We start from the raw sequence: 9,743 nt of genomic DNA, 5'->3' as shown, positions 1-9,743 counted from the left end.
AGCACTTCTTCATCGTCGTCTTGTCTGATGCACAACCTCGCCCCTCCCCACCCCCCAACCATTCGAATTTCCGTAGGCGGGAATTATTTTAATGATATTCTAATGCACCGCTTTGTGACATAACAAAAAACCCGGAAAACAACGCTGTAGTCCAAACGTGCCGTTCGTTGTAGTTCTTGAAAAGGGATTTTTTAAAAACAAATAACTCCCTTTGGAGTAGACTTTGAGATTTGTAATCTTTTTTATGCCTAAACATACACACTGACTACAATTCAAAAAGTGAAAAAAAAAAGATAGGACCCCTTTAAAGTGGGCGTGTTAGTTTTTAGCATTTTAAAGTTGTTGTTTTTTTAGCAAAGTAGTATAGATTTATAACATCCACTGATATTAAAAGTAGTGATCAGCTGATATTTGGCATTTTTCAAATATCGGCATTGGCCGTTAAGTTTTTCTGTTTGGCCGATGCGTTCGTGGCTGGACTTTTATTTTGACGGCGCTGAGAACAGCAGTGCCTGAGCATACAAGTGCTCACATTCTCCCCTCTTGTTCGCTGTCGTTGTTAACGGACAGAATGTCATGGACATGGACAGAAGTCTGTCTAATAATCAGATAGAACTGTTAAACAAAGGTATTAAATGTATACAAATAAGTATTATAACGATTGCTTTTATATTGTTAGTAATAGAAAGGTAAACATTATAATACTTTCTCGTTTGCCGTTAGCATTCAGCAAATACGCATTTATATAATTTAAACAAATCTTTGAATGACTAATGAACATCTAATTTCAAAAACCTTGCAAACTTAGTCGAATCCAGCTGTGAGATCTTATGAAGTGTGCATTTGTATCCTGCACGATCGCGTGTACTCTGCATGACGGTCGGTCCATGCGAACTGAATACGGACAGGAGGAGAGTTCAGCTTCACTGGAGACACTTTAAATTCGTGATTTCAAATTATGCTGAGCTTCATGCTTTATCCCAATGTCATATTCATGTCATTTTCACCGTGTGCTGTATGTAAAATGAGTGTTACCTTGGCTTTATTTGAAAAAATGTGATTCCCAATGCACACAAACTTCCCAGATTATTGAGTGTTGGTTACAGTGTTTACTTCCTTTTTAATTATATTTTTATTAAATATTTGTGAAAAATCACTTATTCAGTCATTTAAAGTATAAGCATGTTTATTTTACACGTTTATTTTTTAAATCCATTTTCAAATGATTTCAAATTTCTTAAATATTAAATAAAATTATATCGGCCATCAGCCACCCTGCTTTCCGGCTGTCAAAAAACCAATATCGGTCGACCACTAATTAAAAGTTATTACCAGCTACATATCAGCTAGAATTTCAATTTTGATGCAATCTTAAAATGGTTATCATCATGTGTATTTCCACATAAGCCATCCCCAGGGGTGTTGATTATTTTGATGAAGCTCATGCATGGCAAGTGGAAAACAATACGGCATGAGGCTTTAAACCCAAGTGAAATCATGCACACTTTTTTCAAGTTCATTGACTTATCAGTATTTGATAACAGCTTCACTATCTTGCCCACAGCAGTGAAGGACAAATTGCCATTTATCACGTTATTGCTAGTGTCTTATTTGACCATATCAGTTTCACAGTGGTTTTGACAGCTCTGCTAGGACTCTATCATGATGTGATTTGTTTAATGACATGACTTTCAGAGAGCTTCTATTTGCATGCTATAACAGCCTCTTTTGTTTTTAAAAGTGCATGCTGGGATAGCTGTTATACAACCGCACCCATTCACCTCCACCCCTCCTCTAACACTCCCCATCCCTTCTTCTCTCTCTATTTTCCATACTCTTTGCCCTGGGGGACAATGCTCATCAGGCAGACCAGGTTACTGGAAGTTCTTTCTAGTCCTGAAATGGAAAGATTTTTTGTTTTGACATGCCACACATAACAGACAGCTCCTTGCAAGGACCAGTTTAGTCTAAAAGTATTACAGCATTAGGGTATATAATGAATATATATATAATGAATTCACAGTTTCAGTTATCAACCAAAATTAAATGTTTTTTTTTATTTTTTATATATTGATATTTAATATAGGTATTGATATTGAAATTTACCAAAAAATGAAAATTGTCATCAATTACTCACCCTCATGTTTTTCCAAATCCATATGAATCACAAATTAGGATATTTTTAATGAAACCTGAGAGATTTCTTGAAAGTTCAGGTGACCAAAACGTAAAAGATCTAAAAAGATTATAAAGGCTTCGTAAAACGAATCTATGTGAATTGATTGGTTAAATCCAAGTCTTGTGAAGAGAAATGATTGCTTTATATGATGAGCAGGTTTAATTTAGGCTTTTATTCACAAATAAACAAAGATACATAGAGCGAATCAAACAAGGAAACTCGTGTGCGTCCCATGCTAGAACAAACCTCTTATGTGTATGTGCTGCATGAAAACCAATTAGGTTCTTTCTAGCCCATAATGCATGCATGAACTTCCATATATGATTGAAAACGATGCTTTTATGACTTTTTTGAATCTTCTACGTTTTGGTTACCTGGACTTTCAATGGAGGTATCAGAATCTTCTCAGGTTCCATTAAAACGTTCTTGTTTCGAAGAGAAACGAAAGTCTTATGGGTTTAAAACAACATGAGGGTGAGTAAATGATGACAGAATTTTGATTTTAGGTCAAATGTCCCTTTAGGCGAATGACCTTTGCAGCCTTTGACCTAGTATTTTAAATTGTTTAAAAACACTAACAATTTAATGTGACGCTGTAAAATGTAATCTTAAGCAAATCTCAGAATGAATATTTTTCTAACAGTGAAATAAATGTTGTAATGACCAACTCGTGCTGTAGCATTTATAGATGATTAATTTGAGTTTTTAGTGTTTTATTTTTCATTAATTTAGGAAAGTAGTACATTGTTTAATATTGCATTCCTAAAAATCAATGTTTTCTTTTTAAATATTGGATTAGTTTAGCAGAACATTTAAAGTTATGTATTTTAGGGTTGAATGTCAATCGCTAAAATATTATTTGTGTGCTCAAAAAAAAGAGTATGAATGCATATGAAAGGCAGAGGGCTCATGAGTTCCCCAGCCATTATGAGGACATTACAGCTGTCTGCTACTCCAGTCGTCTTTTGTTCACCATCCCCCTCTCCTTTTCCTTCTGTTGCTACGTTCAGACAGGAAAAGAAAACTGCTTGGAGCCTCTTGGTTAATTTGCTCTCTCTCTGGTCTGTATGTGTGGAACGTGAGAGAGGGTGGGTTTGCACCCGAAACAGCATGCGTTGTGTAGTTTTGAGTGACTGCAGCGGGACGTTTAGTAGCTCTTCCTGACTCAGCACATAGTTTGAGCTGCAGGATATGAGGAGGGGAGAGCTCTTTATACTGTATGCAGCTGAGATCATGCGGCAGTCGTGTTGACTAATGACAGATAGCCTGCAAAGATTTCTCTATTTGAGATGTTTTTAATGCTTGTAAATCTGATTATTTATCAAGCAATCTGAGATTTGGACCCATTTAAGTCATGCATTATGCAACAGCACCAGCCATCATGACATAATTTCAGCCTGTCAATCAACCACTTTCTTTTCAATTTGTATGTCTAGTGTTGTTTTCTGTCTTCTAATATCAATATATTATTGGCTAGTAATTGCATTTTTAGTTGTTTATAGTACATGTCTGTATAGTCAAATGTGTGACTACTTCAGGTACTAATCCTAATGACTTGTATTTTTTATTCTGTTTTAGGTTTTCCCTTTCCATAACAGACCAGAAAGGACCGCGTTGCTTGGAAAACTGTGAATCTTCCATTGCTGATTTAATGTGAAGAGTACAAAGTACTCAACTTGAACACCCATACAAAGTTTGCTACAAAGAGATTTTCAGCTGACCGTTCACTTTTTTGTTTACAGTAGTAATTTAAATGAATCATTCATTAAGCCCAGAAGTGTTCAGCCTAAATCAATCATCAGTTATGTCACTAAGAGTGAAGTAAAGCTAAAAACGATGTTATGATGCAGTGAGTACAATCAAGGTAAAATAAAGAAAGCTCTTTATTAGTCTTACTGAGGGACTGGGACTTTAAAATTCTGTTCTCAGAGCCTCCCTACTTGCTCATCTTCTCAAAACAATCATTTGCTATAAAAACAGACAAAAAGAAAAGTATTTCAGTTATTCTATTCAGTTTTGTGAGCAGTGAAGCCTTCAGTTTTAGTAAGCAAGCAGTTCACAAATTTATTTATGTATTTTTTTTGGTGGGGAGGAAATCCAAATAAAAACTATTTTTGCAGTACAAAGACACACAAGATACTAGATTTACTACATTTTACAATACTACATTTCATCACATGTCACAAACCATGTCATTACCATAGTCTTACACTTGGGTCTTACTTGAGTTAAACATACAACTCCACAAAACTTGATCATCTGTATCTTTCCTCTGTCACAACAAAATAGCTGAAATCACGAGAATTAAAGACCAACTTTTAGAACTTGGTTTCTTTAGAACTTTAGAACTTTTTTCTCCTTGAATGCAGATTTATCCTGGTGCCTTGAAGTCTAGAGATATAAGTGAGATTTCTTGTAGGGTTTTTTTTTTTTTTTTTACAGCTTTATCTTTTAAACATGCAGTCCGTTTTGCAAGCTTTTAATATTTAAACACTTTACATATTAGGCATGTGCAGTTTAACCATTTAGGTGCTTGCTTTTACATTGTGTGAGATAATTTTTTGGCCAAAAAATGATTAATTCTGGTGCCCCATTTACAATGCTGCTGTCACTTATGAAAAAACAGTGTGAACAACTCTTCTGCACGGACACGCACACTTCTACAGTTTCACGGTTTCGTTGTTTTGGAATCTGGTAGATTAAAATATGCATTTGATTATGATTGAAGGGAGCAGTTAAAGTCTGTGTGAGTGTTATTTGTGTTTTATATAAGAAATACTACTTATGCATTTCCAATATACAACAGATTTTTATTATTTTTTTGGTTGATTTGTCAAAATACAATATTTATTTTTTGTTAACCGACTATTTGATTTTCTCTAAAACAGGATGGGAGCTCAATAGTGTACCATTGCTCTTTTTCATCTGTATCCTGAATGCTTCATAGAGAAGAAATTGGTGTGTGTTTGACTTCCAGGTGTGGTTTTGCCTGACAGTTTGTGTGTGCTGTAGTTCTACCTCTACACTCTTGTGTTTTAGTATCTAATTCACTAAATGAACTAGCAGTGCTTTCTGTTTTTGGTGAGGCTAGTAATTAATGTTTTTCAGATGGTATTATTTATTTTTTGTTGTTTTTTAAATAATAAATCTATAGTGTCAAGCTTTTTTAGTACTTTTAACTTATTTTATTCCCATTCTCTGTTTGTGACTGCTTATTGCTGTCTGCTATGGAAGAAACTTGAGGCTTATGAGATCAATATCTTTTTTTTTTTAAGATTAAATCAGCCTCAGGTTTAAGGTATTTTGATATATTCTGGACCGTGTGGTTCTTCACGTCACGTGAGAACAAAAAGTGTTCTGTTACTTTTTAAATGTTGAGTTATGTTTTCATTTTGTCTGCTAATGCTTTTATTGGGAACATTCTTTCTGATTCTTTTAAATCCACTTTCATTTTCCCGAATGGCAAGTTAAATGATTGTATCTTTTACAAAGGTGAGTTAATCCCGGAGAGAGTTGGTAAATGTTTTTGCATTTGCTTTTTTGTCCACTTAATTATGACTCTTTTCAGTTTGAATGTTTCAGAGAGCATAAACATGGTCTTAAATTGGTCTTAGCAGTCATACGAACCACAGTATTAGACTGCACTTGCACTGAGGAGAGTGAACGGAGTTTAATAGAAGCTCACTTCCTGTTCTATAATCTCTTCTACTCGAATTCTGCGTTTTTCTTTGTGTTCCTTGTGCTCCAACTTTGACTGTACAGCGCACTCTATGCAACCTCTCCTTTTCTGACACTGTATGATGCTGCTCTGCTCAGACCTTGGCAATTTGCTGCGTTGTTGTGCTCATTTTCTGACTTTTTTTTTTTTTTTTTTTAATGGAGCACTTTCTGCTTTTTGTGTGCAAATGTTGGACATTTTTTGAACAGACTTTCCTTTGTGTAAAGCACATTAGAGCTGTTGGACGCTTCACTCGCTCGGGTGTCATCCCTTATTGTTTTGTTGTTTTTGTTCAATAAACCATGTAAAACCATAACCTATGTGTGTTTTCAATGTTTGTTACACTGAAGAAATATTGTTACAGAAACCGGTTTCATAATTACAAAGAAATGGCAAGTAACATATTAAATTAAATGTGAAAATTTTGAAGTAGAAAGTCATGTTACTGTGACCAGACGTTAGTTTGATTACCACAGTCCAACTACTAAATACTCTTTTTGATTGTTGTCTGATACCCCACACAGCCACACTACACTAATCAGTTCAGACAAGATAAATCCCCTCTTACAACAAAGCGATCACCCTCTATAGACTGCTGTTATCCATTGTATTAGGCAGTCATGCGGGAAAGGACATTTTGTTCTCGTACACCAGCACCCAAACACCTGCCTGGCTTTATAACCTGACAATATCAGTTCTAACAATTTTGGGCCTAACATTGTGTCAGATCTCACAATTAAAGCCATTGCCATGGTCATGAATAATGTTGAGTATATCCGCTGCACCAGAGGAGGAAATGATGTCTAATTGCTACATATGTAAGCTGGGAATAAGGTGACAGACAGAAGGAGTCTTGAAGAGCGTGATGAGACATGGGGGATGGGAATGTGCAGTCTATGGTGATGGTGTGTACTGGGGGAGGGTCTTCTGTAGGATAAAATTGTATGATGGAGTAGTCTTTGTACTCACTGACCCTGAGGATGGAGGGAAACAGCTTTGTAATCAGGTCATTACATAACAGGTCACTCTAAATGGAGCATAAGTGCTTCAGAGTCAGTCAAAAAGGCTAGGTCATTAACAATTGGATGGATACTGTTGCAGAGATGAGCATCTTTACAATAATCTGAATTATATGCTTGTGAGTTTTGACTGTCCACATGCAATCACAGAACAAGATTCTAGTTTATGTTGTTTCTAGTTGAAGTAGACTCTGTGCCTAAAAGATGTTGTGCTCGAAAGCTGCTTTTTGTTTTAACTCTTGAAAGTCTATGCAACACATTTCAATAAAAAAATTTACTTAAGGCGGGCCTACTTACTAACTTAAGATGTCTAAATAGCGACATTAAATATTTTCTGGGATATGAATGAACACAAACTCTGATTTAGGCTTCAGGCAGAGAATGATTTATGTCTGCTATTTATGAGAGCTTTAAGCCTCAAAGAAACATAAAGGAGTGGTGAAACCAGATTTATCACACCGCCCTGACTCATCACCTCTCGGTCTCAGATCTTGAAAGCGTCTACATAAAGGGAACAGATCATCTAATTAGCAAATGGAAACCGTACACTGCACTGTACTGTTAAATCAAATCTTAAATCCAACCAAACATGCAGCCAGTGAATAATTAAAGAGCGCACAAGACAGTAAAAAATGTGTGATTTGTCAATTAAATGATTTGTAGATTATGTAAATTCAAAAATTCACATTGATGTTAAAGTAAATAAACAGATAATTCAATTAAAGATGACCATCACTGCCACCTTGTGGTCACTTCCGTATTTGTATTTGTTTTTTAAGAGCCCCAGTAACAGTAAATGTAGGGTAACGACTTACAGATCTGCTGTGCTGTGTCTTATTGAATTCAAGATATAAGCCCTGGGCAGTTTAAACAACGGGTGGACCTGACTATGCTTAAAGCTTATGTAATGCTGCTTATGTAATTGTGAGAAACAAGCAGAACTCGCCTGCCACTATTACGGTTTCTCGATTGCTTAAACACATTTCTTGAAACTATGCCTGGTATTCTCAAAACAGTAAACGAATCCATAACGTCTCACCCAATTCCCCAAACATCCTAGTTTCAGGTCAAAAAAAAAAAAATATATATATTTTTTTCCCCTCAGACATCACACACAAGCTTTCAAAAACACACACTACAACATTGTATTACACACTGGTGCAATAAATTCAAAACAATATATCCAAAACTGGTAAGTTATGTTGCTTGTGGTTCTTCCCCTCAAAAACCTTTTCACATGAACACAAGACACAACCAATGTATACACTGGCACATTTGTATTCATTCATGTACTACACAGCACAACTGTAAAAAAAATAAAAATTAAATATTCCGCCTCAGCATCCCGTCTTTGTTCTGGGTCAGGCCAGAGAATCTCGTCCACATCACAGGCTATATTGGCCTTAGCCAGGCAGCGAGAGTAAAATCCTCTTGCATGCCTGATCCACCCCTGGCATGCATCTACTGATACGTCTAGGCAGGCTTCTTCCATGGCCTGGAGGAGGAGAGCACGTATATAAGGTTCTCGGTCATACACTTTCCACCGCCATGCCAGAAAAAAACTCCTCTATCGGGTTTAGAAAGGGAGAGTATGCAGGAAGAAAGATGTTAGAAAACCTCGGGTTATTGGTAAACCAGTCACGAACCAGAGCAGCGCGATGGAAGCTGACATTATCCCAAACAACAATGTAACGAGGCTGCTCTGGTTCCCTGAGGTCCAGCTGGAACATATACTCTCTTAGACCGTCAAGGAAAGCAAGGAGGAGCATAGTGTTATAGGGTCCTAGAATGGCATGACGGTGGAGTACCCCTCGTTGGCTGATGGCTGCACACAGTGACATTCCCTCCGCGCTGACCAGGGACATTTACAATAGCCCGATGGCCAATTATGTTCCTCCCCCTTCTCCTTCTTTTGGTCAGGTTGAAACCAGCCTCATCCACAAAGATAATTTCATGGGGAACAGGCCGGCCTTCAATCTCAAAGATTCTCTGCAAAACACATGAAACACAGTAGAGTAAATCACTGCCCTGAAGCACAGTTCAAGAGGGCACAAATGGCAGCATAAACTGCTATACTGTGATGGTACACAATACTTCATACGATATCAAAACTCATACCTGAACATATTCCACTCGTTGGTCTTTCACTCTGTCAGAGTTTCGTTCGAAAGGGACGCGGTACGCCTGTTTCATCCGGAACCGGTGCTTTCGGAGGATACGATCAATTGTGGAGAGGCTGATGGCATTTATCCCTCGAAAATGATGATTATCCTCAATCACTCTCCTTTGAATCTCTCGCAGGCGGATTACATTATTGGCAATGACCATGTTTACAAGCTCCCTCTCTTGCTCCTCTGACAAAAGCCTTAGCCTGCCTCCACCAGGTGGTCATCTCTGTGTCCTACAAAAATAGAAGCCTCCCTCATAGTCATACCATGGACAAGGACATGGTCAACTAAAGTGGCTCTGAGACTGCTTGTCTCCTTGCCCTCCCCCTTCACCACCTCGTCCTCATCCTCGACCTATTCCTTCATTTCTCTGTGGATCCATTGTTCCAAAGCTCAATGAACTGATTCAGGCCCTTTTATCTATTTATTGAAGGATCTGATTGATGTGTGTTCAATTTTGACTCTTAGTGTTTCCACCTGGGTAATTGTTTGCTAATTGAGCTCAAGCTGTGCCAACTTGAGTGAACAGTATTGAATGCTAGTGCTTTCTAAATGACCACATGGTGTAAGCACTGAGAAATGTAGGGATTTGTGTGTAGAGTTTTGCAGTAACAGTTCACCAAACCTGACTCATGTGTTAAACCAGGGGAATAGTGTTT

At 37.2% G+C, this 9,743-nt stretch overlaps 1 protein-coding gene across 1 annotated transcript in view; it reads left to right on the top strand.

The window, feature by feature from the left end:
* stk35l (serine/threonine kinase 35, like) overlaps nt 1–5,324 on the top strand; it is an 11,020-nt gene extending 5,696 nt beyond the window's left edge. The window contains exon 3 of the mRNA XM_016516005.1: nt 3,758–5,324. The gene's annotated coding sequence lies outside the window, so the exon portion shown is untranslated. The remainder of the gene's footprint in view (nt 1–3,757) is intronic.
* The last annotated feature ends 4,419 nt before the right edge of the window (nt 5,325–9,743 follow it).

Source organism: Sinocyclocheilus rhinocerous, unplaced genomic scaffold (genome assembly GCF_001515625.1).
Source record: "Sinocyclocheilus rhinocerous isolate Xijiao unplaced genomic scaffold, SAMN03320098_v1.1 scaffold85, whole genome shotgun sequence".
NCBI classification, from domain to species: Eukaryota; Metazoa; Chordata; class Actinopteri; order Cypriniformes; family Cyprinidae; genus Sinocyclocheilus; species Sinocyclocheilus rhinocerous.
The sequence above is the reverse complement of the archived record's forward strand: the minus strand, read 5'-3'. Positions and strand labels throughout refer to the sequence as shown.